Here is a 26,493-nt window from a genome sequence, read left to right as displayed (position 1 = left end):
CTACCAGGTATTTGTTTTACTTTCTGTGAAGGGATGTTACATCATTAAACCACTATCTGCATCACGGTATGTGATACTCTGATAATTCAAGCTATCATGTCATAATATTCACTAGAAAGGAAAAGAAAAACAAAACAAACACACACACACAAAAAGCCAAACCTTTCTTCCTGTTCTGGTGATGGTCAAATGATAAGCCTGAGCTGAAAGTCAGAGCTGCCAAACTGTGGAAGCTGTTTTCTATCGTATTGTGGCCTGCAACTCAGTATACAAGATGTACTGTGGCATTATGAGAGAGTGACAGCTGCTGAAGAAACACTGTGTTATAAACATGCAATGATGCAGTGAACTGGCAAATCCATATGGCTGGAAAAATGACAGGGAGGAAGAAGAAAAAAAATTATTTCATAGTTTTTGAACAAAATAGATAGTCGGTAGTTTGCTTCAGCTTGTGTGCCCTAATCACAGCTTTTTCTTTAATGGAAAAAAGTTTAGATTCACATATATGCACACATAAATATATGTATATATAAATAAATATATATATATGTAGTATTATCCTAGGGGATGATCTACATGTGGCTGGAGAAGGAAAGGTGATGGTCCTGTGCAGGGCCAGGAGTTGGACTCAGTGATCCTTGTGGGTCCCTTCCAACTCAGCATATTCTCTGATTCTGTGTGATTCTGTTTATTTTGTGGTATTTTCGTATACTACAATATTTCTGCCTCTTATTTCTTTGAGCCCTTTGGCTGAACAACCAGTGTCTTGAATCATCTCAGCACAAACTCTTTCAGGTGCCGCCCCCCACAAAACCTCTTTGCAGTTCCCCTTTCCTTCTGTGCAGATGGATAATCTCTGCACACACACACGAGGGAAAGGTCAATCACTCACTTTTGCAGAGTCATCAGTCAGGGAGGATTCTCTGTGTGTCAGAATAAATGAGCATGGACATAATGGACATGGAACATCACTGAGGGAGACCCCAAAACCACATGGAAATGTTTAAACAGCTTATATATGCCCTCATAATTGATGGATCTCAGCAAGCATATACATCCATTGCTTTTAAAAATGCTGATAAATCCAAGTCCGTGACACATGTTTCTTAGGAAAGCAAGTATTATGGCTTTGTAAAAAACTGAATGAGGAAATGGAAACTTGCAATCATATTCAATCCCCATTTTCAAACCTGGCTGCCACAGTTTGCTTCCCATGTCTGAATGAAGCTCCTAATGGAGGTGGCACAGCTTCATGAGCATCATGTGCTAATGGTGACGACACAGCCCCTCCTCAGCCCAGCCACTTTTGCTTGAGCCCTAAATACAAGATTAAAAACCCCAATTTTGTTACATGGATTTGCACTTACAGCCCAAAAGCAGATGGAAACAGAAGCTGAAGCTCGTGAGTCTCCTCTTTTGAATGGCACTTTTCCATCCACCTTTAATCGATGATGTCTGAGAAATGAAGGCTCAGTGAGCATGTAGTCCAGCACTGGCAACATTTCCCAATGCTCCATAATCATTCCCAGACTTTTATGGAGAGTTTTCTCCCTAGTGATTTTTTTCCCTTCTCATTTAGTGCCACTATTTCAGATTTCCTCTTGCTGAACTGCTGGAGTGTCATCAGTGCATCTATATAGAGTATGAGAATATATTTGGAAAGCTTATTTCCAAGGGCCATTGGAGATGACTAACATTTTTACACTGCACAAAAGAAGAGAAAATAAATTTAGGAGCAGCAAATAGAGCCACTGTGTTATTTCCTTCCCTGTAAATAAATAACTGTAACACTTGTATTCCAATCGTGGAGCTGGGCATCCAGCATCTTTGTGGGGAAGGAACATAAATGTTCACCCAAGACATTGACAGTGAGGGCTTAAGACAGCACAAATTATAGGGAACATGAAAGAAGCCCTGCTTCCCTTGAAGACACCACCTGTTTAAGCACCTGGGGAAAATTATTCATAGCACTTTACCACTACACAGACAGTAAAGATCCTATGGAAATGTCTTTGTTTAAAATCAACATTTATGGCCCAGATTTCATAGAAGGCTATGTAAATCCTAACTGATGCAACAAATGCAAAATGACATCCTTAAAAACATGGGCCCTGCACATCAGCCTCCAGCACAAGTCAAACCATTTCAGCTTTAGAATTTCGTATTTTAGGAGCTGAGACCCAAGACCAGGATTTTCTTCCCTCTAATCTTCACTCTGGGTTACTTCACCTCAGTACATATTTACATAATGAATTTTTCCCTGTACAGAACTGCCCTCCTCAGCTGAATACCTATTAACTGAAAGGTGGGAGCAGAACCCATTGGCATTCATCCTAATGCTGCCACTCGGTTCTGTGTCTTTGTCCAAGTTACTAGAGATCTGATCCCATAAAAGCAACAAAAACTTCTCTAGTTGGCCCCCCTCCCTCTGCTGTGCAGATGGATATTCTCTATATTCACCAGGAAAAGGGAGATAGGAGACAGACATCAATCACAGGAGAGCCCAGGTGATGTGTGTCCTTACGTCCCCACCTAGGAAACACATTCAAGCCTTCATCCCTCTGCATTGGGCCTGATTTTCCTCTCTGCAGAATGAGAGTTGGAGTATTTTATATCATGTTTGATCACAGTAATAATTTAGAAGCCTTATGATGCTTCCACGGAGGCTTAAAATATTATGTTTAACAAGTATCCCATAATTTAATTTCGAACAATAAATTTTACAGTTACCTTGCACTGCTTTGATTTGTTTCTGAGCCCTGTTTGAAGATCCTCTGAAACCCATTAACGTGTGTTCTCCACCAATCTCATACTGACTCTTTTGTTGCTGGCACCTTTTGTGAATTAGGATTTTACCAAGGTGGAGAAAGGTTTCAGATGTATTTAGTCCACATCACCACACAGCAGATGTGGCCCATTGCCCAGATGTTTTAGGAAGGTCTTGTGCTGCAGAGGACTGCACGCTCCCAGGTGGAAAGGATTTAAGCAGCAGGAGGAATGCAGTCAAGGCACTTCCAACCCTTCCCTGAATCATTTTAGAATCCAAGTAGAGTTTTTTCCTTATTCAGAGGGAACAGAACTGTGGGGTGTAATAGGAGCAAAGATTCCTTGTCTGCTTGACAGCCACCACTGCAGTACCTGACCCTGTGGCACACGATGCCATACAGTAGAGCTCACACTTTCTGTAACACTCCTTTTCAGTCATGTAGGAAGCCTGATGACTTTTGTCTGCTTTCTAAGCCGAGGAAAATACCAGGAACTGTCCTCTCCCCAGCCCCCACTTCCTTTAAAGAAACCCCAACAGTCTTCACAGAAATAGGAAATGACTGTTACCTTCAGGCTGTGGGATTTTAGGTTGTAGCCTTCTTTCTCCTCTGTTTAAAAAACTGACTTTCTTCCATTTCTCTCTGCTTCAGTCTTCCAACCCTATTTGAATCGAATCTCCTCTTTCCTTTTGGTCCCACTTCTAACTCAAGAGTGCTTCAGTCACCACAGAGGAGATGCCAACAGATAAGGCAGCAAAAGAGACAAAGAAACGAGTGCAGTCAAGTTTTGTTATTTTATTAAAAGATGAATTCTCCCTCTCAACTATTGCTTCTTGAGAAGGAGAAAAGCTCATGAAGAGACAGGGAAAATCTTTCACCTGGCCAGAGCAAAAGCTTTGAGAACTGGGTGAGTGGGTTTGTAGTGGGGTGAGGAGTTTGTCCCTGCTTTGCTGGAGTGTACATGGATAATCAGGCTCTCAGAGCTCTTGCTACAAAAACAAGAGCTGCTCCCTTGCCACAATATAAAGGAGGACCATGTGGCTTCACCAGAGCAATATTCCCAGGGCTAGGCTGCTTATGCAAGGAGAAAGCCACCATTCACAGAGGTTGCTGTCATAATTTTATACAAAAGGACTAAAAAGAGTAATCAAGACATAAGAAGTCGCAGCATTTTGATTTTTCTTTTTCATTACTTTTTCACTGAGTAAAAATAAGTCCTTAAAATACTATCTAAGAAATCAGGCAATCGTTTATTATTACTTGCAGTGGAAGAGTTTCACAGTACTTGGTTGAGGATACAATCTGCCCTGGCAGCAGTTGGGGCTGGTTATTTTTCCAAATGAATGAAAACACAGATACAAGCAGGAGTTACTGCAACCACTGCTGCCTCATTTATCTCTGCAGTCAGGTTGCTACTGGTACAAGTGCTCAGTTTTATACAGGAAACACAATTGCAGGTGCAGAACTTCAGGCTCCTGTTTACACCCACCAGCGGGAGGCTCACCTTCTTAAATACATCTGTCTATGTGCAAAGCACTGGAGAAATTGCCATAATAATGATACCTTCCCCAGAGCATACATAAATATTACAATGCCCCTTCTGCAGAGAGGAAAGTTAGTGCAGGAGTAAAAGTACATCACTTCAGGTCACAGCATCGGAACAAAACAGCCAGAGGGATTCAGGGAGCTCCTGCTTCTTAAGACCGTGCCTGCTTCTCCGTTTTAACTTGCTTTCAAAAAATTAATTAAAAGAATGAGAAACTTTACAGAAACCCACAAAAAGCTTTAGTGAATCTATTGCATATTTGTTTTTCGACAGTTGCCAGAAGGTCTTTCGGTCTCCTTGTCATTTTGCACCATATGACCTAAGTAACACTGATATTTATTGCTCATTTTCATTTAGCTCTTTGAAGACCAATCCACTTAATGATCAGAAACCTCACACAATTTAGCAGATAACATCACTGCAGAGACTTGTTGGGAAGCTTTAATAAGTAAGATGAATACTAAGAGGTGGGCTGGGGTGATTGCTGTGTTTAAATCCTCCATGATAAGAATCAGAGTCATACCTGCCCATTCTTGCTCTGTGATTACAGAGACAGAGCAGTTCAAGTGGACACAAATTCTAGGGGAAGTTGTCACAGTGCCTACCTCAAGCACTTGTAGGACACACATTATGATAATAATGCCTGCCCTTACTGTCACTTGTGTGTAGCCCCACCGAGCTTCTCAGGTAGCAGGTGAATCCTGATACCTCTGATTTGCAGATGGGAAAACCACAGTGACCCCAGGCCCAGCAAGCTCCTGGCAGTCCCTGCCAGGTAAAGCACATGCTGGAGCAGCTGAGCACTGGTGCCCTCTCTCCATCCTCCCCAGCACCAGTCTGGGGTCCAGGCTGCTTTGGAGCAGGGAATTTTATAGACCACAGTCAGTAGGTAGCTGACACAAGAGCTAATGGAACCTGAACTAGGGTCACATTTCTGGATATAAAACACCTAAGGGTGTAAAAGAGAGTATCACAGATTATAAAAGGAAGCATAACAGGGTACTGCCTGTACACGCAGGCAGTGAAACTCAGTAACTTGTTCAAGGTCATGCAGGAAATCTGTGGGAGAGCAAAGAGGAGAATGTGGTTCCTCCTAGTCCTTAGTTTGTGTCCCAACAGCTGGACACGGCTCTGTGACATGTGGAAATACGCCTTTATAGTCCCACAGCAAAATGCTTCAAATTACAAACTTCCTACTGTCCTCTGAGAGTGTTTTATTTGTGGAAACTTGGAAAAAAAAAACCAAACCAACAGTCTCTATATAATAACAAACATGGAAAGTTGTTTTCTTGTAAAATTGTAAATAAAGCAGTATTTATATTATTGTTATAATCTTGCTGGTCCTCAGTGACAGGGTGACCCCCGTTGATGCACGGAAATGGAGCAATTAATGAGTAATGGACCGTTTCCTGATATGCAGATGCTGCAGCCCATCTTTTGTTCTCAGATCTTCAGGGACTATCTCTTATCACAGGGCTTTTCCCCTATGGAGAAACACTTGGAGGTTGCTTTAGGTAACACAGCAATGGGTAATTTTCACAGTCAACTTAAATTAAAGAGTCTTTTCAGCAGTTTTGAGTATGCCATTAGTGAATGACTGCATAGGTAGATGATTTGACTCTTTCTCAAAGTATTTTAGGGTTAGAAATTCTTGGGTTTGAATTGCAATTCATTGCCTACCAGAAAAGTCCAAATCCTAGGGGTTTTTTTTGTTTGTTTGTTTGTTTGTGGGGATGTTCACCTTTTATATACAAACAGATGGCATTGGAACAACAGGTCTCTGTGCACGAGGCAGGATTTTTTGGATGTGCAGTTCTCCAGCAAGCATAAAACAAAGTAAAACCAGATTGAAAACTTTCATTACCCAGCAATGCAAGTCACAACAGCAGGGTTAAATCTGTTTCTATTTAGACAATATCTGGAACAGCATTTTATTATACAGCCTGTAAAGCACTGCCTGTGCATGGGTGGAAAGTACATTGTCTCCTGAAATAAAGAACTGGGGCAGGATTGTTTGGAACTTTCTTTTTTTTTTTCTTCTTATTTTTCTTCAACCATAAATACAAAGTAACCATTTCTCCATAACATTGAACTCTTTGTGGCCTTCCTATAAACAATAAAAGTACCCAAAAATAAACATCTACTTAGAATAAATATTAACTCAGAGGCCTTTAAAATATGAAGAAAATAGTCTCTGCAATATCATCTCTTCCCTGATAATGCAAAAGCCACCCCATGGGGTTTGAAACTGAGGGATTTCAAGGCTTCAGGGTGTCTTATGATGCTCACTCTGAGCAGGCTGAATGCCAGGCTTTGTGAAAGGCTCTGTCTTAAAAGACAAGAGTCCTAATCGCTTTCAACTTTTCTAATTCTTCACATTCCTTCCTGGCAAAATAACTGCCTGCCTTATAATGGCAGAAACATTTGGAGACTAAAAGAAACAAACAAAAAATAATCAATTTTCAAGGTCCACTTGCAGACGGAGGAACTGTTTATGAAGCACTTACTGTTCAGTTGCAGGGGAAAATCTCATCTTAATGGCAAAAGGGGAAGCATGGAAATACTGGGGAGAGGTTTTTTGGGGGATGGTGGATGTGGGGATAAAAACTCTCCTGGTCTATAATTCAGATGATTGACTTTTCCAGTAAAGTAGATCCCTCATCCAAGGAAACAGGAGTTTTCAGCTGTGTGGAGCAGGGAGTGGGTGCTACCACCTCTCATACAAGACACACCACGCTTGCTGCCCTCCAGGGGGTCAGTTTAGCTTGTAAAAACATCCCTGTTTTCACACTGGCCAAATCCCTACTCACCTGACTGCCTGAGTGCTTCTCCCAGACCAGTTTTGGTTTCTGAACCAAAAATCTCCTGCTGGGTCCTGGCTCACCATACCTTACACATTTCCTACTGATGGAGGAGAAGGAACCGAAATTTCAAGCTGATCTTTCTTCACAAGGCCTTTTCTCAGCTTTCCTCCGTGTTTTGCACAAAACTTGGCGTGCCTCTTGCAGCAGGAGCTCCTTGACACGGCCTTGCACCACTCCCAGCTCCACACACCCTGCACTCCCGGTCACAAAAGACTGACACAACATGGAAATGCTTCCGATTAAAACCTCTGGATTCTCCAATCTCTACTGACCGTGCTTCGGATCGCAGCCAGTCATTTCTCCAAATTATTCCAGCTCCTGCCAGGAGGTTATAGGCTGGGTATTTTCTTGGCCTTATCGCTTCTTGGGTCTGGTTTTGATCTTTATCTTCTACAGTAATATTTTAAAAATTAAAAAAATACAACAGCTTTTATCACCTTAATTTAAAAGTAAGACCTGCTTTTCAGTTCCAGTTAAATAATTCATTTAAATCTTGCCAGAGATGTTGAAAAGCTAATATGTACAGATGAGAAGAAACCTTTCTAAAATTATGAATGGAAAACATCCAGTCTTTCCTGTTATGTTTATAGTTTTCCCCTTAGAGCATAACATTAAAATTACCGGCTCTCATGTGGTATAATTTGGTTACGTTCCCTAAAGACACATGAAAGTAGTCCCAAAGGAACTACTTACTTCGGTGAGAATAGAAGGTGCTGAGTACATCACTCAGGAACATTTATTTTTTGGTTATTAGTGGGTGGCAATATTGGTTTATTGCCTAAATCTCCCCAGATCATCCTTCCATACAAACCAAGCAGGAGCCAGGTGGGGTGGTCCAGCTCACATGCCACTCTTACATGGAGATTTCATGTTTCTAGGTCTTGGGGTCCATGACCTCTGCATGCACAGAGAAGAAGAGTTGTGACAGCAAAATAGACTATGGATGAGGTGAGAGGGCTGGCACAAATGGAGAACATCCATGAGTGAAGAATGACCAGAGCTCAGCTCTTCTGTCTCTGAACAGCAGCAGAGAAACCACAATGACAGAACTAAGTACCTTTGCTTGAGGGCTCTGAAAAACCTGATCTGCTGCTGGAGAGCTGCTGCAGAGCTGCTGTGAGCATTTCCCTGCCCACATCCAGCTCCCTACTGTCACTCTGTCCGTGGCTGAGGAAGAGCTGGCCTGCACTGCTGCTGTAGGGCTGTGCTACCCTGCTTGGTTGAGGGCAACAATTTCACATGCACAACAACAGGAAGAGTCCAGAATAAACACATTAAGTATCTTAAATTTGCAAGTAAGTGCACAAGCTATTAGGCACTGATATAGTACAACAGATAAGTTCAGTGGTTAACTTTAAACATACAAATAATACCACTACATTCACTTTAACAACATTATGTTGCATGCTTAACATGAAGCTTATGCCTAAGTGCCTGACTGATTAATCCTCTCCCTGTGTACTTCAAGTTTGTTTGGGGTCACTTGGTGCCATCTTACACACTTGGCAGGAGCACAGACAATAAAACAATACAAAGGAACCAGTTTTCACACGCTGGAAAGGTAACAGGTAAGTGTCCTAGGAATTGTTTTCTCATTAAATATGACACTCAATTTCTATCACCACATTAATGGACAGTTTATCACCTGAGAAGCAGAACATTCAGTTCTGAGGACATCAGAGGTTCTGGATGCCACCTCAGTTCTGCCAGCCCTTAGTGGAGAGGCATATGCATTAAGTATATTTCTGAAAATTTGTGTACACCCTTGCTACGGTCGTTAAACCAAATAGTCAGAGATAAAAGAGTCGTTTTGTTTTGCTGGGTATTACACATTACACTTTCATGGTCTTCACGTTTTACTGGTGAGTTTTGTCAGCTTCATAAATTGGTGCATCATGAGTAGGCAGAAGACTTGCAGGAAACAGCAGCTCTTTGGTATTGTCCTTGGGTTTCTGCTTTGAACTAGCTCTGCTAAAGCTGTATAGATTTGAAATGTGATGTGGTAGGGGAGAAGTGTGAGCAGGGTTTTTTTATAGATTCACTCTGGAAATGGGGAGTCAAGGAATTAATTATCAGTGCAAACATGAGGTTTTCAGTGGATTGCACTACCTTGATAGGCAGAAACTATTTCTAGTGATTCTTTCACGGTCCAACCTACACCACTTTTCCCGTAATTTTGCTTTAAGGTCTCTTCACATTTGTCACTGTAACAAGAACTGGTTTCTAATTAGTACCCCACTTTTCAAGCCACCACCACCATGGAATTTCCACAAGTATGAGCCAGGATGGTTTTTAACTTGCTTTAGCCATGCAAGGGAGTACAAATCTTATGTACAGGCAGATATGAGTTCCCAACTCCTGGCCTGACAAACAAACATCCCATGCCAAGGAATAAGTCCCAGCTCTGTCACCTTGCTTGCTGCTATAGGTGAGCTGATACAGATGAGCTGAGGATTCCTTGCTTTCCTGAAGAGAAGAAACTGTGATTTATACAGTGATTCTTCTCTTGCTGCATGGAAACCCTTACCCAGAGCTCAGTAGAAAGGTTTAACCAAATTCTTGTAGCTGTTTCTGAAGAGTTGGTTGTGAAATCCAGTAATTAGCTGCAGAAGTTAATGGCTGATATTCTGTTAAATAAAAAGAAAACAAAATACTTTAATCATCTGTGTTGCATGCTGCTTTATAATGTATATTCAAATAAACCATGTATCTTATTGAACACATCCAATGCCACGCCTTTCAGATTCAGTATAAATAATTAGATCTCCCTCTCTTTAGAAAAAATATCAGTAGGAAAAGCTTTAAAAATATTTTCTTATGAAATACAGTGCTATTTCTTTAAATAAAGGGCTTTGGTAGTTCTGTGAGGCAGTTAACTTAGCACCATTAATACAGAATACAGTCTATCAGCATTTAGTGAACTCTCCATGACCCTGGTGGAAAGTAACTCCTTTAGCTTATACTTATGAAAAATATTATTAAAAAACGCTGTTGAAATGTAAGCATCATTTATAGTCATAGTTAAACTGGAGTGCTATTGCCAGCTTCATCAACCATGTCACCAAAGATGAGGGGCACTCATCTTATTTTCTCGGGGATGTAGAGGAACTCTGGGAGATGGAACTGGGAGCTTCCCAAAACACCTCGGTTGTCTCCTCTATGTGCACTCAGGAATTTCTCTTCAATTTGAGATTTTACCTTTCAGCAGAAATCTTCTGAAATTGGCCTATTGTGGTAAGCTTTTTAATTTACCTGTTTTGCACCAGAACAACGAGCGTGTGCTGTGCACACGAGTATGTCCTGATGTGCCAAGACACGGCCTTTGAAGGTCACGGCTCCTCCCTTGGAGCAGGGCACCCTGGTCAGGAAGGATCTGGGAGAGGAAGTCCAGGGCTGTGTCTGCTCTTCCTGCCTTGCGGAGGAGGAAATTTTAATACTTCTCTGCCAACAAAAGACAGTAAATGATTTCTTTTTGTCACTCAGACACACAGACTTTTGGCTCGCTGAGCTGACATTGGCAACGTTCTCCATGGGGTTATGTCTGCATGTAATGGCCACCACATAGTACATGAGGTCATGTAAGAATAAAATCCCTTTGGAGAAGCAATTTGAGATTAATTTTTTTGCATGAGTGTGTAGCTATCCAGGTCCAGATCCACAGCACTACATGTGCCCAACTAAGATGCCTGCATTAGGATGTTTGTTACCCTGTGCTCCCTGCAGAGCCAATGGCTGGGCAGAAACCCACGGAGGACAACTGCACTTCCCCAGGGTATCCCTGGGAGTGCCTATCTCTCCCAACTGAATATATAAGGGAGTTTAGATGCCTAATTTAGGCTCCTAATTTAGACATTTCATTTAATCCAGGCCTTAGCCCAAGCTTTGGTAGCTTTGAACAGAACTCAAGAAGCTCTCACAAGCTCCTTGTTTGTGTAACATTCAGGAAATAATCTGGAGACAGGGGCTGAGCCCTCAGCCCACAGCACCAGCATTCAGTGTGGACTGAGCACACAAGGATTGTCTGAACCCTCTGTGTCAGAAAAAGGGGTTTTCCACGTTTGGAAGAGGGCCACCACTAGAAGCTGAACCTGGCCAGACCAGTTAGCAACATTTTCATGATAAACATGGCAGTGCATTTCTTGGGCCACTAGCTGATTATAATAGCTATGAAATTACCCAATTTTAGTTCACCACGTCAATAAAATTTATAGGAAAATACCACCAGAATCTTGGCCAGCATATGGATAACTGTACGAAAGTACAACCCAAGCCAATGTGACAACCATTTAAGAGGACTAACCTCTGTCATACGGTTTTCATTTTATGTGCATGCTATACAAACACAACCACCACAAATATGCATTACAGGCTGCCTGGGACTCACTGCTGAGGTGAATTAGCACTGCAGTCTGACCTGTTGAAAAGCTTAACCTTTGACCTGCCAGGCAATGGCGGTTGCAATTTGCAAGCCATTCTTGTGTTGAGTGGCTGAAAACATACTTATTTACTCCTGTAAAGCCATAAATGAAATGGGTTGGGTGAGCTCAGCCTGCTTCCCAGTCCACAGACCATGTCGCAAAGTACTACCACATGTTCAGCAAGTAATTCAGCATGAGGACTGAACGCTACTGCATTGTGACCCAAATTCACTCTTCAGAGAAAGCAGAGTTTCTTCTAATCTGGAGCGAAAAGAAGAGAATTCAAAGTGACTTCCTTTCTCAGCAACTTCCTACTATGCTTCCAAGAAACAGAAATTCAAAGAAATAGTTTGAAAATCAGTCATGTAAAATCTGCATAAGCTTACAGCTTGAGAACTGAACTCCTCTGTATAACCTCACTGGTGGAGTTGTCTTTAGTAGTGCATTTCCTCTTGTTGCCCACTGATGACTGTCAGCTTTGTAGGGCAAAGCATTAATTCACTCGCTTTTCCATCTGATCTGCAAAGGCTGCCAGTGGTGCTGTTTAGGATTAACTGCAGAGACAAGAGTTGGGAGGTGGACAGGAACGTCATTTCCTACTCAGGGGTTTTGCAAGGTTTATCACTTATCAGTTTTTTGAAAGATGCATCGTTTCGGGATGTGAAGCTCTCCCATGCTAGACCTGCTCTTGCCTATCAAATGAAGCCAAATCAGAAGATAACCCAGGTTTAGCAAACTGGATGTTTTGTAATGGAGATAGCTGGATAATAACTATTTCTAGATCAAAGTCAGTGACTAGGCGTTGCTCTTGGCTTGTTGGCTTTTCTGTCTGACTGTATAACCACAGGTAGGCTTGAGTTGCAAAATTCAGATCAGGATGCAAACTCCATAATTTGGGAAGTGTTTAGTTGCAGGGACCTGGAATGGTTCACAGAGAAGTGAGGCAGGAATCAGGATGCTCAGAACCAGGTCTGCATATGAATTATGGCCAGCCTGACTACCTGTTGCAGTGCTGGTCCTTCTTCAATCCCAGGGCACATGCAGTTGAACCCCAGAGGAGTTTTCTGATCAGCCTATCACAACATGCTTTCATTAAAGCAAAGACTTCTTATGTTTGCTTTCTATTTTGTTCTTGTCTGATTATTCCTTGTCCTTTCATGCCTACAAGAATAAAAGAAGTTTAAAAAAAAAAAAAAGAAAGCTTTACAATATATATTTACAGTGCTTCAGTAAAGACATAGACAAAAGAGTTTATTTTTCTTTTACTTCAGGAGCTTTACATTATCCAGGAAAAGCTCAAAAGCCCTGGATGAGCCAGGAAGGGTTGAGGAGGGATGTGAGGGAACAGCACACTATATATATTGCTGCTCTTCACTGCTGTCATATACATACCATAGGCAGCTGCAGCTCTACAAGTTTTAGGTTAAAATGGAACACAAACCCTGGGATATATCAAAGAATACGAAAAGATGACACAGCAGGCAACAGGGATAGAAGAGGATGGAGCAGAAAATGGATGTACAGGCTTGGTTTACTACAGCTGTAGGCACATTGAAGCATTCACAGCCCACGCTGGCACTGAGACCCTGCTGTTGTTTATTTTTCTGAATTGGGGTAAACAATAATATTGGTAACAAAAATAATAACGGCAACAATAAAAATAGCACCATCATTTCAGCCTGTGTGACAACCTCCTCTCTGGATATTGTTGAGAAGAGCAAGACCTGTTTAGAATAAATTTTAATGAAAAACCCTTGGGTCTAAAACTGCAGTCTGCAGAAAAACTAATCTTGGACGGAATCCATGTCACATTCTTCCCCCATATTTCTCAGTTGGTTTCCGTGGTGCATATCAGCATTTGAAACAATATTATGCTAATGTTAGGGTCATATTTGTTCATTATGAAGAAGGAAGCAGATTTCCTTAGAAGAAGGAAACCAGTATTCCCCACTGGTTGAGAGCCTGCTACGATAGCTCTGCAGTCAGAGCCTGGCAATAATTACACCTTGGGTTTTGCGGTCATTTTGGATTGGTGTGAACATGATAAATGACACGTTTTAATTTGAACTATTGCTCAGCAGGCCTGTTCAGGTAGGCAATAATTCACTCGAGCAGGCAATAAACCTGAACAGGTAATAGCCCACACTTTGAAGTATGCCAGCAAACTCTTTAGCAACAAAATAAATATGTACATGAACTTCCGCCATAAATTGTCTTTGGTGAGGCAGAGCTAGTAAGAGTTTCAGAGCTGGCTTTTCAGGTACTCATGAGGAGCACAGTGAGTCAGTGGGCAGATCCTACTACTGCATTAATTCTTTGAAGCTGGACTAACAAACTGGTCCAACATCCACTGAAGGCAGCAGGAGCCTCCTGTTCAATGAAGGCAGGGTGACTAAGCTGGTCGGGCACTTCGGTCCTTTTACTAATGTAAGTAAATTTCCTTCCCACGAACCACACATTCATAAATGAGCTCATTCCTATGCAGCTGTGCAAAGAGCTAAGATGCAGCATCCATGTGCAGAGTAGCTTTGCTACAGCTTGGAAGAGACACAGCAGGGTCCAAGCAGCTCTGATTCTCAACGCTGAGGAAAGCTGCTGGCAAACCTATGGCTTTCCTACAAGGTTATTTGTCAGACATTACATGACTTTCATATTAAAAATACAACATTTTCAACCTTTGGGCAAACACATGCACTGCTTTAGTTACTTAAAACAACATATATTGAGGCAAATTCCTCCAGACTTGCTGATAACGTTTCCATCACTGTGAGATGCTGTTGTAACGAAAAGGAGAGGGGTTGTGATTATCTTTTCTTTTGGTCTGCCAGTTGGTCTTCCTTTTATTAGAGGTCCCAACCTATAGTGTTATCACTGATTACCCTAATGCATGTTAACTTTCGATAGGAGGGGAAAAATAATTCAGAGTAATATGACTCAAGTCGACTTGTTTAAGGTTGGTGTATGTGAAACTCTTTTGCCTTCTGCTTTATAATAAACAAGGGAAAGAATTCAAATTCAGAAGGAAAAAACAGCAACAGATTAAATGGAAAGAGACAGTTTATCATCAACTGATGACGGCTGTGAGTCCAGATTGTTCTGCTGCCCAACCCTGCTTTCCCACCAGAGACCCAGAGCAGGGATATTTTGAGACACTTCAGCCCCTGAGACAGTGCCTGATGCAGTATTATCCCCCACCTGTTTACAGCAAAGTCTTCACCAAATCCTGAAGGACAGGGTAGGATGTGTCATCAGCCTCTGGTTGGGAAGAACCTTTCTGTGGCCATTCACCACGAGGACATAACTTTGTTTCCTCAGCGAGGATCATTTACCTTTAGAAACACACAGAAAATTAATTTCTGGGCTGGGCTTTGAATCCAGATTTACATTCTTTTCTTGCTTGAAGTTGCCTAGTTCTGTCATTCTGGTTTGATCCATCCCAGGAACAAGATCCAGCAGCTTCCCTCAGATGCAAACCTGGACCTGAAAGCCTCCCTTCTCCCTTCCCACACCATCTGGGAGATGGGATTTTCCATCTTTTGTTAAAATAGTTCCTTACAAAAGGAGGAAAGGGTTGAGGGCAGTTCACCACGTTTATTTCACTTGGTATGTGTTTGCCTTTGCTTTAACACAGGCTGTTTTCATGCCAAATGACAGTTCTATTTGTTCCCCCACCCCCATTTTTTGTGTAGCTTATGTAGAACATCTGGTTTTAAAAGTGTCGCAATTTCTAAACATATTCTAATGCTCTTGGGATCAGAATATCAACAACTGTCTATTGCGGTAAACCGCATGTCTGGAAAACATTCCTGCAAACTGAGTTCTTAAATAAACATAAAGCATCTATAACACATAATGCAAAGCAACATTCACTCGTAAACTCAATATTTAGACCAGATGAGGTGCAAAATATGTTTTTTTCTGGGCTGGGACATCATGATTTACAATAACACTGACGGGTTTTTCGTTGTATACAAGAGAGGGCAGAGGTGTGGCACGCAGATCGGAGCCTTCCCTTAAGTGCTCGTTCTGCATTTAGCTCCCACCTCGTGAGATTTTCTTCCTCCAGTTGGAGATGGGAGACGAGGGGTATGTCCTCTGAAAAATTCCTACTGTTATTAGAAAGTGGAAATTTAAAAAGGAACTGTAAATTACCGACGGATTAGACACGCCTGCATCTGATAACCCTGACCATCTTGTGTAATATCTGCATCCGTGCTAATTATCTGCATACATGTGTCTGAAATCCAGAGGCAGCTCAGAGATAGCGCAAAGACTAAATAAACTGAATAGTACAGTGAAAAGAAAATTGCAGTAAATTGGTCTGAGTGGGAAGATTTTGTTATTTTCAATCATTATTATTATTATTTATAGGGTGTGGAAAGCAGAACCATAAGCAACTTTATATGCAGTCATACTTTAAAAAAAAATAAAATGGTTTCACTTTGAAAATCCCCTCCACACTAATTTCAGAAACAAATAATCATTTCAAATCACTTTTTAGGAGTTTTGCTGAAGTTACTTGACTGAAAATGGAAAAGCTGAAAACTCTTTAAACTATTGCTAAATGCCATGAATATATTTTGATTATTCTTCCAGATTGCTGTTTCTTAAAAACATTACCTTCTTCCTCCTAACAAGAGCACCAAATACCTTCTCCCAATTAATTCTTTAAGAACTTCTACTCTAAATTTAATGCAAAGATGCTTTATAAGGAGAAAAGATGAATACATACACTTAGGCTGATGCAATTACATCTGAAGGTTACTGAGAAGTCCAGTGAATCCACCTCCTGCGGCATCTCAAAGTTAAGGTTTATCAAGAGAAAACTGAAAAATTAAGTCAAGCCTTATCATTTAATTTCCTAATATTAAAAAGGGTTGGATCTTTTTTTTTTTTTTTTTTTGATGATTAACATCTGGAGTTATGTAAAGTAAGATAAGAGTATTAGAACATCTCACTTCCTTGCATGAAGATCATCTCATCTCTTCAACAGTATGGAGATGAGGGCCTCCACCCAAATATCCCATCAAGCAACTGAAGACATTTTGGCCCAAAACCTGCACATATCAGGATGGAAACACCTCCCTTGTGTGTTCACCATTGGAAATATACTGCTGGATCTAAAGGATTACTGGGGAACAGATCCTGCTTGCTTTGAAGACTGAAGGCCTCTTTGAGGCTGGTGGAACTTTAGGTCTCAAAAGAACAAATGCTTAGGTTCTATTCCCCTCCCCCTGTTCTTCTGTAATAAATTCAAAGTTTTGCATTGCTTGTGTGGGTTACTGGGCTGACCTGCTGCAACTGAAGCTCTCTCTGAAGCTCAAACAAAATGGTCTCTAGAAGGCTGAGCCATTTTCAGCTTAGTGGAAGTGAGTAAAATTTTAACAAATCAAACGGAGTGAAAAAGGCTCAGCGTTCAGCTGAGCATGTACCAAGCCTGAAAACAACGGTGCTCCAACACAAAGCAGATTTGGGCCAACCTGCAGGAACTTCCCAGTCATGGAACTCCCTTGGGATTTACCAGTGTAGCGTGGCTGGGGACATCCAAGCAGCTCAGCCTCTTGCTCCCACGAGCGACGCTGGAGGAGCGGCGCTGTGAGCATTGACAATTATCTGCCCGGCATCACCCCCGACAGAACAACTGCTTTTTGCCAGGTCTAATCACTCCACTCTGCACCTCACCTTCTTGAATGAGAGGTCCTCATTCAAGCATGTAGTTTATTCAAAAACACATGCTGCATTCATTATGGCTGAATATTAACGAACACCTTGAATTCTTGGAGCATTATTAGTATCAGGTCTCTTGGCTGCTGCTAGGACAGAATGCCTCGTGGGAAGCTTGATGCCTGGCCAGGACTCATATTACAAAGCATACACATCTTTCAATATATTGAAGAAGTCACTCAACCTTACATATCATCAAAGTACTTCCTAAACATATGTGTTTTTCCCAAAATGTTTGCGTTGGGATTGCAAAGACTCTGGAAAACTCTTTCCTTTTCCAGAAGCTGGAAAACAGGGATTATTTTACTGAAAGTTTCAAAAGTTATTAATTGTTTCATAATAATTTTTTTCTCAGGCTTTTAGCAGTTTTGATGAAATCCTGTAAGAAAACATAAAGGGCAAGCTCATACAAGGACAGATCAGAGTTTAGATTGTGTTGTGTCCTCATGCTTATGGCAAGTTTTAGTGTATTGCACACTAGCTCAGAACTAGCAGCATTTTCCAGGAATCTGAACTTACCCATAGGATAGTTTGCATGCCCTTTGTTACTTGAATACTTGAAAACTTTGCAAATTGTTGTGTCTTGATATACAACTTTCCTGTGGAATGACAAAAAAGATTTTCACATTTATAAAGGCTGTCAAACAGTCATAAGGGATAAATAAAGTCACAGAGGAAGTCTGAAGTTTTATGATAGCAGAAGGTGCATCACCCAACTACCAGTTCAGCATCCTGCCTCTGAGATGGTTCTACACATAAATAAATAGGTTGCTCTACACATAAAATAAAACCTCATCTTACTGAGAGAACCAGTAAGACAATATCACACTTCTTCCAAGTATTATGTCTTTGGCATCATATGTCGAGTAAGATGGAAATAAATGTTTCTGCTATTACTCATAAGGTATAATATTTAATATTTATTATTTATCCTAAAGGGTCATAGACATAGATATCTCACACCAGTTGGGACCAGGGTTCTCCCCAGTTTCCCTTCCACCCTGTTGTAACTCATTCCACTGACCTCAAGGACTATCTTGTACCCTCTGCAAAGATGCCCAGCTGGCCCACCAGTGATCCCTCTGGGGTAGCTGTAACCCTCTGAAACAGTGATGGAGAACACTCAAATCAGACAACCCTTGTGTGTCCCTAGAGCAAGAAGACAGCATTTTTGGGGAGTTCAGATGTTCACCATCATGTAAACTCTGCAGGGCAAAGTCTCTTACCCAATTTCCCCGTGTCACTTCAGAGTTTGCATTGATGCAAAGGGAGTCATTTCACCGACCACAACACATAAAACTGGAAAGGATCAGTCCAACTCTGCTATTTAACTGAAATAAGATATAAGTGAGCAGAAGAGATGCTTCTTTAAAGAAACCAACACATGGATTTTGGATAGGATTAGGCACAAATATCCTTCTGCTTTTATAAATATTGACAAAAGGAAACAGGAAGATAGGTCTGTCCATAAAGAGGAGGTCTATTAACTATAATGCTGCTCTATTCCAGTGATGGTTTTATCTTTGTATTAAAACAAAAAGGCTAAAGCTAGATATTATTTTTTTTACACTGATAGTTCCAAACCTCATAAAATATTAGTATCTGTATTGGCTATAAAAATTAACAGCTCCAGATCCTTCAGTGTTGTGGTCTTCAATTTTATTTTATCACCAGCTTTTCAGCTGTCTGTGTGTGTACGTGTGGGTGTGCACACATGCACACATGTCCCTTCCCTTCTAAGCTGTTTGGCTCTTGCTGAATAGGCTCATAATTGCTCAGTAAGGCTGTATGATAGGGCTTGCAAGTGGCACTCCTGATTCCTTTACATCAGAGGTCACTATTGTACAATGAGATCCTGATAGGAGATAGTGATAACATGATACAAAAAAAAAAAAAAAAAAAAAACCGAAAAAACCTCAAAATCAAAACCCCCCAGAAAAAGAAAAAAACCCTGGTGTTGTTGGTGGGGATTGTTTTCCACTTAAATAACTTTCTAGGAGTAAAACTCAAAAATTCTGTTCTGGCATCTCAGTCCAAAACTGCCCTTTAAAAAGGTTTGGGAGCCAATGTAAATACTAAACTCAGTATGATGTTTGTATTCACTTACCCAATCTAACTTTTATTAACAATTAATCCATCAAATTTCAATGCCTATAAAATCCTCTGAGTCACAGGCCCCTCTGGAAGCCTGTATCTCGAAAACAAAAATTGCAATTACTGGCATTATCTTTTGATGCAGAATCAAATTTAAATGGGGTTTTACAAACTGGAGAATTATCTGCATTTCTGCTGTCTAAAGGCATCAGATTCCCTTAAAGCTCATATACAGGGTAAATACATAGAAACTACAGGAGGCAGCCAGTACATATGGAACGGATAAAGGCCACATAGTTTATTGAACCTTGTGGCCTGCTGATGTAACAAAATAAGCTTTGCAATGAGCAGTCAGATCTTAACATCAGGCCGCTCTTTGCTCGAGTGTAATAGATGATAGCTCTCCGAGGGCCAGATTTGGATCCCCATATTTATCAGGAGTCTTACTTCAGGCTCTGGCCCTCAGTGCACTGAATGAGGGATTTAGAAACATTCATTCGTAATATTTTCTCCTCTCTGAGCAAAGTGTGGCGAGAGGCAGCTGGAAGGTTTCACGTTCCAGCAGCTGAGGGGAAAAGAGATCCTGAGACCAGGTATATGAAATCTTTCCAGCACTGATGAGTCCTCCTCTTCCAAACAGATAAACAGCTCTTTCTCAGGGTAAAAGCAATTTGGACTGAACTGTCCCATCATTGCAATAACCCCTTGCTGAAATTTTAAACCAACTAGAGGAGCCAAAAAACCAAGCAATGTGTGCCATTGCCTTTACCTGCCAGCAGCAAGGCCTCCACCATTCCTGAGAGATACTGAATTTTCTGGGGGTTTTTTTGTGTTTTTTTTTTTTTTTCCCTTTACTTAAACTTATCCTTCCCAGCATTGAAAGTCTAGTCACTATGAGATCATTAGCAATGAAATCAGTCCACAAGGGTCTGGGGTAAGGGTAAGAGAGAAAGTTCTCGCACACCTTAAATCTGGAAATACCCCAAATGCTGATGCAGACCCTAGCACAGCAAGGGCTTGAGGGAAAGTCTAGAGGTATCTCAAGATGCCAAAGAGTTGTTCCTGTGTGTTTGGGGACTTAGCTCTTCAGGTGGAGAGAATTCAGCCTCTGAGGGTACAATCCCAACGCTTGTGCCTCAAGGAAGACTATTCTGTTCTCCATGGATCTCTACAGAGATGCTCCTGATTAAAAACCGTGGCTGCAGCAGTGAGTTTGGGCTCATAAGAACTGCTTGTTTGCTGGTAACACACCTATGAAAATACAGACTTTGTTGCTTGAGGAGAAATTTTAGGACAGGAGACAATGGAGTTTTGAGAAGACTGAGTGACTGTTTACTCTTCTGCATTTCCAGCAGCTCTCCCTGAATACTTTTCTTTCTTTGCTTATTTCCACACTTCTGCTGGGAATTAATTTCAAACCCCAGTTCTTAGGAAAATTTATGCTGAGAGGAACCTCTGGAGAAACATTATTACATTCCAGCATCTCAGAGGTGTATCATGTATCCTCTCCCCAGGAGCCACCTTCATCCTCCCACACACTCCAAAAGTGTGGTTTAATGTCATTCTTGCCATACAAATCTTTTTACAACTGTGCATTCATTAAACATCCATCTTCTCTTCAGTGAAGAACAGCCATAATTCCTAACCTGTTCCTGCTCTTGAAGTGCACTTCTGGTTCACCAGACCACAGTCATACATCCATACTGCCCCCTGAAACAAAGTGCCTGAGCCACAGGACAAATTAAATATAAGTATGCATGAATCCAGCTACAAAGAGCGTATTTTAACGTCCTGTTTTCAGAAAAATGCAGGGAATGAGAAGCACATTCCAAGACTGTGCACAAACTGAAAGCTCTGAAAAGCTCACAAACAACTAAAAATGACGTAGATGGCTCTTGTGGAGATAACACCAGGAGAGAAAGGACAGCTGCTCACCGGCTGTCGCCCAAGGTAAGCACTGCTGAACGAGGGGGATTCCCAGTCCTGGCAGCCAAGGAAATACAGTGAGTCAAACGAGACCTAATGCAGCTCAGCAGTTCAAGCAGATCAGTCTCAAGCCCAGATGAGAAAGAAGGGGGTCATGGTCACCAGTGGCATAAGCAGATAAAAAGATCCAACAGCAGCATGGAGATGTGCCCCCCGAGCAAACAGAGGAAGGTCACACAGCTCACAGCTCTCCTGCAGCTCTCAGGAAAGCTGCCTCGGTGCCCTAGACTGGCACAGAAACCACTGAAGCCCTGTTGAAAAGACTGTTTCCCAGTGGTAATCTCCAAATTACCTCCAAAACATTCCTTCTATCCTGATAAACTGAGAAAATAATTTGATCTTTCGCTTACAAAGACAGAAGAGAAGCAAACATTCACAATACAATAATGTGTTGATTCACAAATAATGGAAACTAGAAACTTGAGCTCATTTTCCACCTCCTTAACATTTTCTGCATTGTGTGGGTAGCAGTCAAGAGCCAATTGTTCCTAAGGTCACTGTTTTGGTTTAGCAGATGAGACTTTAACACTTCAGGATCAACTTTTTTTTTTTTTTCTATCCAGTAGCATATGACCTATGGAAATGTCTCCCTAGGAACTGTTGAGATACACACGCAGACTGATCATAAAGCTTTCATAAGAGCTTGTGGTCTAACCACGGGGAGCACTGGTTCAGTCCTGATTACCTTTCATCTTTCAAAGGTTAATACACTTCATTCCATTCTGCTCATTATGCTGTGGACCTCTTGAAGAAAAGTCTGAAAGCAAAGGTCCTTTGTGATTCTTGCTTCTAGAATGTAATTTTCCACGGGCAGATCTCGGCATAGTTCTTCACATGAGAGAAATGAAGATTTATCCTCAAGGAACAGTTCTGTAAGAGAATACTCAACACTTGAAGTCATACAATTATATATCTTAGTTTAAAAAATCGGAATCTCCATACAATAGTTCTTACAAAAATGAGGTTATATATTCACCATAGAGCCCTGTGGTGACACACTCCCCATTAAGCCCTCGTTCTGTGTCTTGGTCTCTTTTTCCATGGTTCCCTCAAATTTGCATTTCAGTGATGCACTCTGGGATCCTCCTGATGAAGCTACTACTGAAATGTTAAAATAGTTTCATAGTCCTTATTGAATGCATTTTTACCATTAAAGGACAGAAATTATATGAGAAGTTTTCAGCCTAACGCATAAGAAAACAATTATTTAGATAAAGGAGATCTGCACAGCTTATTTACTTCTTGCTCTTCAACCTATTACATGACATCATTTTAATATAAAAGAACTTTGTAATTATGATGCCTTTACTGATTATTCTTTGTTGTACACCACTGGATCTTCCTTATCCGAGCCCAGAGATCTTTTTACAGATTTTATACTCACACCTTAATGAAGTCCCATGAAAAGCCTTTCAACCTTCCCAACCCTTTACTTTGTTTCAGCGTGCTCAGGACAGCATTTTCTGTAGTTTCCACATTTTAAGCTTTAATCTTTGCCTAGAGGGCAGCAAAACAGCATCTCCCGAGGACTCCAATACCTAAATTTCCTTCCCTTATTCAAGGAAGGACCACAGCCTCTCCTTCAGTATTTCTAACCCTGTGCTGGAAGGTACAGCCAAAACATAACCAATCTTGGCCAGTGTGGCTTGGCACGGGCGTGGCGTGGTGAGCCCCGTCTGTCTCCCCACTGACCTAACAAACCAAGCTGGGACCTGCCAGGAAAGAGCCTCCACTAGCCATCCCCGAAGGGTTTTGTCAAACCTGCTGCCAGCGACCCACCAGCTATGAGGTAGTGTCTCACAGACTGCTGGGCTCGAGATTGCAGGACTAACTCAATTATTTAATGATGGGGGAGACGTTACTGCTGAGACTAGAACTTGCAGCTCTAGTTTCTGGGCCTAAGTGGGGACTGTGAGGAAATGCTGGAAGCAAGACAAGCACACACAACTGTTCGGTTGCAAAACCTAAAGGCCTGTAAGATTTTCCTCCAGTGAGGTAGGCGGCTGAGACGCTGCTTCGTGGATCAGAAGTCACCGGGCTAGTGGAATGAGAATGTAGATAGGCAAGCAGTTTGGTTGCTCTTTTCATTTTAACCAAAAAAAAAAAAAAAAAAAAAAAATTACATATATTCAAAACCAAACAACAACCAGAAATATCTCTCCAGATCTACTGAAGCTCTGAGGAAAGGCACATGCCCAGTGGGATTTACCCCTTCATTGCCCCCCAAAGTATTCGAATTCCACAAGAAAAAGCAGTTGAAGCAGCAGTGAAGTATTTCCTAGATTAGTGCAGATAACACTGAAGTTGAAAATGTTGGAGTCAATGGGAACAGGAATGTTCTCAGCAAAGAAAAACATCTGAATAACTGAGCAGCAAGGCTAATAAATCTGGGTTCTCCTGGCTTTTTGTGTCTTCACTGGCTCCTCTGCTGTCTCATGAAGGCTTCTGCTGTAGATTCATCCATCTGGGAAGCTGTGCATGGGGTATTTCCCTTCTACCTCTCTTGTCTTATTTTCATAAACCAGTATAGGCACATTTTCCTCTTTTTTTTGTCTTCTGTTAAAATTGACCAAAAGGATTAAAAGTTAGCCAGGGAAGATAAAAAATGGACAGAAAAAGATTAAGATAACAGTCTCTCCCCTCTAGAAAATGAGAAAATGTGCCAGAAAAAAAGAAGTAATTACAATTCAAGTTAGCTATTTGGAGATACAAGGGCAGAACACATGCAGGAGTGTCATCCCCTCAGTATTTGGAATTACTTAATCTTGCTGGGAGACAGTAACAAAAATAATAATAATAAAGACTCACAGCTAGGGTCCCAAGCAGATACTCACAAGTGTTTTCAAGGGATAACCTCTGCTCACAGCCAGAACAGAGCAAACACTTTCTATAGAGCACATTCTCTGTCCTGTTTCTTGTGCCCAGGTCTGGCTATGGTGAGCCACAAACCATTCTCCTTTCTTTTGTGGATGCCTGAACCCCCTCAAAAAAGCACCAAAAGCTATCAGAAACCTCAGCCAAAATTTGCCATAATTTGAGATTTGCCTGAACTGGTTTGTCTGGGTTCTGTGCTTACACCGATACTCTGAATTCACAGCACACTCATACCCACACTCACAGGTTGCTCTGAATCAAACACAACCTTCCTTTTTATCTCTGGTGAAAATGGAGAAGCAGAGCAAGATGGCTTGCAAAAAGCATTTTATATGCAAGACAGATTAGAACATTAGTGGCGTAATAAAGTAAATAAGATGGCAATTGACCTGAGACATGTGGGGTTTACCCCAATTTTTTGTTTATAGTTGAAGGTCGTAAGCTATACAAACCTCTATTGATCAGAGTCCTCTTTGTTTAAACAGAACCTACTGTATTTATTTGTGCTGTTCCTCTAAAGTCAAACAAAAGGGGACAGTTTTAAGTAAATCTCTGCATGACACTGCTGCCATGTGGTTCATTCACTCAGTATACAGATGTTTTCAATCTGTACAGTTTGTCTTTCATATCCATATGAGATGAAGCAGGCTTGATTTAGGCTGGGAATGATGCCAAAGAGAGAAGATACATCATTAACCCTTAATAAACGACTTATGAAGCATCCCTGGTTTATTCATTAAAAGGACTCCATGAAGGATTACCATAACACCTTATGAGTGGTAAGAACCCTTTATTTGTCCATAATATTATGCGACATGTATTTATATTGAAAACAAAATGCTTGGTCTGGGAGATCCTCCCCTTTCATTCCCTTGCCCACTAATGTGCAGGCTAAAAATAAGCATCTACTTAAATTCAGCACTCAACAAAAATTGTCAAGAACTAGAAGGGCAGAATTCATCTGGGTTTTGCTTTGCCAGTGTTCTGGGCATCACACAAGTCTTTATAGAATTGCTTCTTGCTTTACCACCTTAGTACCAACTACATGAGACAAAATGGTGCCTCTTATTACAACAGCAGATTAGAAAGAAACTTTCCCAAGGTCACAGGAGGAGGATGCAGTAGAGCCAGGAACTGAAACGAGTTGCCCCAAAATGCAGTCCAGGGAGTTCCTCACACGACCAGCCCTCCTATATTGTGCCCACTCTGCTTTCCTCAACATCCCTCTCTCCTAACCAACTATTACAGCTCTTGAAAGATAGTAGATGTGTGTTATAGACAGCACCAGGCTTGCACTGGATACAGGAATATTAGAAGCAGCTACTGGCTTGGAAACAGTTGGGGAAAAAAAGGACAGCTTTTTCTTCAGACAGTTTACAGGGTTCGCATGCTGAGTCTATTCTTACTGTATTATTCAGCAAACAATCTGTTGCATCACTACAAAGGAGAAACTGCTGATCTAATGCAACTAATAGACAATCTCATTCAATCAGTTTCTTCCTTTATTAAAACATGTAAAACCCAGTAGTGAGTTTAAACCCGCTGTGCCAACAGTAACATCTCTTGATTTTAGCAGGGAGCAGTGTGGCTTGGCAAATAAAATTTAAAAAAAAAAATAAAATCAGAATTAATTTGTTTTTTCCTTCTACTCCAGCTCAGTTTGGAGGCAGAAATCCACTACCCTGCTTAGCTTAAAGAATTCAGAGTAGAAGGCTACTGCTCAGATGCGTGGGCTGAAAAGCCTGCTCCCTGCTATAGAGCTGTGTCCCTATAGATTTTATGGTCAGTCCTGTGCAGTTAGCAGGAGGAAAAGTCTATGAAGCTGGAAGATATTCTTTCCCCTTTTCAGGTTCTGTTTGAAGAAGGGGCTATACATAGTCACATGTATGTTCAATTATTCATTTTCCAGGAGGTGTTTGAGTCAGGGAGAGCAGGCTCAGCACATACCATAAAAATACTTCTGCTCCCCACTCTCAAGATCTGCACTACAGGTCAAACAAGCTACATTCAGTCATGGGACATTAAGTCCCTGGATCTTGAACTCCAGCTGACTGCCTCACCCAAGCTTTTGGGCTAAGCAAGCATCTCCCCAGCCTAGATGCTAAGTAAAGAAGGCAGTGGGTCAGGCTTCTCTTAACCCTGCTGCCAAGAGAGCCCCTCTCAGGACAGCTTTTGCACAGCCCAGACCCTCCCCAGACACTGCACAAGTGAGGAATCAGTCA

The 26,493-nt window shown here is 41.4% G+C and overlaps 2 long non-coding RNA genes across 3 annotated transcripts in view; one reads left to right on the top strand and one right to left on the bottom strand.

Annotated features, from left to right (window-relative positions):
- Positions 1-5,508: 5,508 nt before the first annotated feature.
- LOC126637924 (uncharacterized) overlaps positions 5,509-26,493 on the bottom strand; it is a 25,285-nt gene continuing 4,300 nt past the window's right edge. Inside the window, exons 2-7 of the long non-coding RNA XR_007628465.1 lie at positions 22,083-22,267; positions 17,837-17,916; positions 14,789-14,922; positions 12,595-12,754; positions 10,428-10,616; positions 5,509-9,802 (exon numbers count right to left, since the gene is read on the bottom strand). This is a non-coding gene — a long non-coding RNA (uncharacterized LOC126637924). The remainder of the gene's footprint in view (positions 9,803-10,427; positions 10,617-12,594; positions 12,755-14,788; positions 14,923-17,836; positions 17,917-22,082; positions 22,268-26,493) is intronic.
- Positions 24,873-26,493, top strand: part of LOC126637927 (uncharacterized) — an 11,768-nt gene continuing 10,147 nt past the window's right edge. For both annotated transcript variants that reach the window (XR_007628468.1, XR_007628467.1), the window contains exon 1: positions 24,873-25,050. This is a non-coding gene — a long non-coding RNA (uncharacterized LOC126637927). The remainder of the gene's footprint in view (positions 25,051-26,493) is intronic.

The sequence above is a fragment of the Myiozetetes cayanensis genome, unplaced genomic scaffold (genome assembly GCF_022539395.1).
Source record: "Myiozetetes cayanensis isolate MyiCay16 unplaced genomic scaffold, myiCay2020 scf16, whole genome shotgun sequence".
Classification (NCBI taxonomy): domain Eukaryota; kingdom Metazoa; phylum Chordata; class Aves; order Passeriformes; family Tyrannidae; genus Myiozetetes; species Myiozetetes cayanensis.
This window is presented reverse-complemented; position numbering and strand designations above follow the sequence as displayed.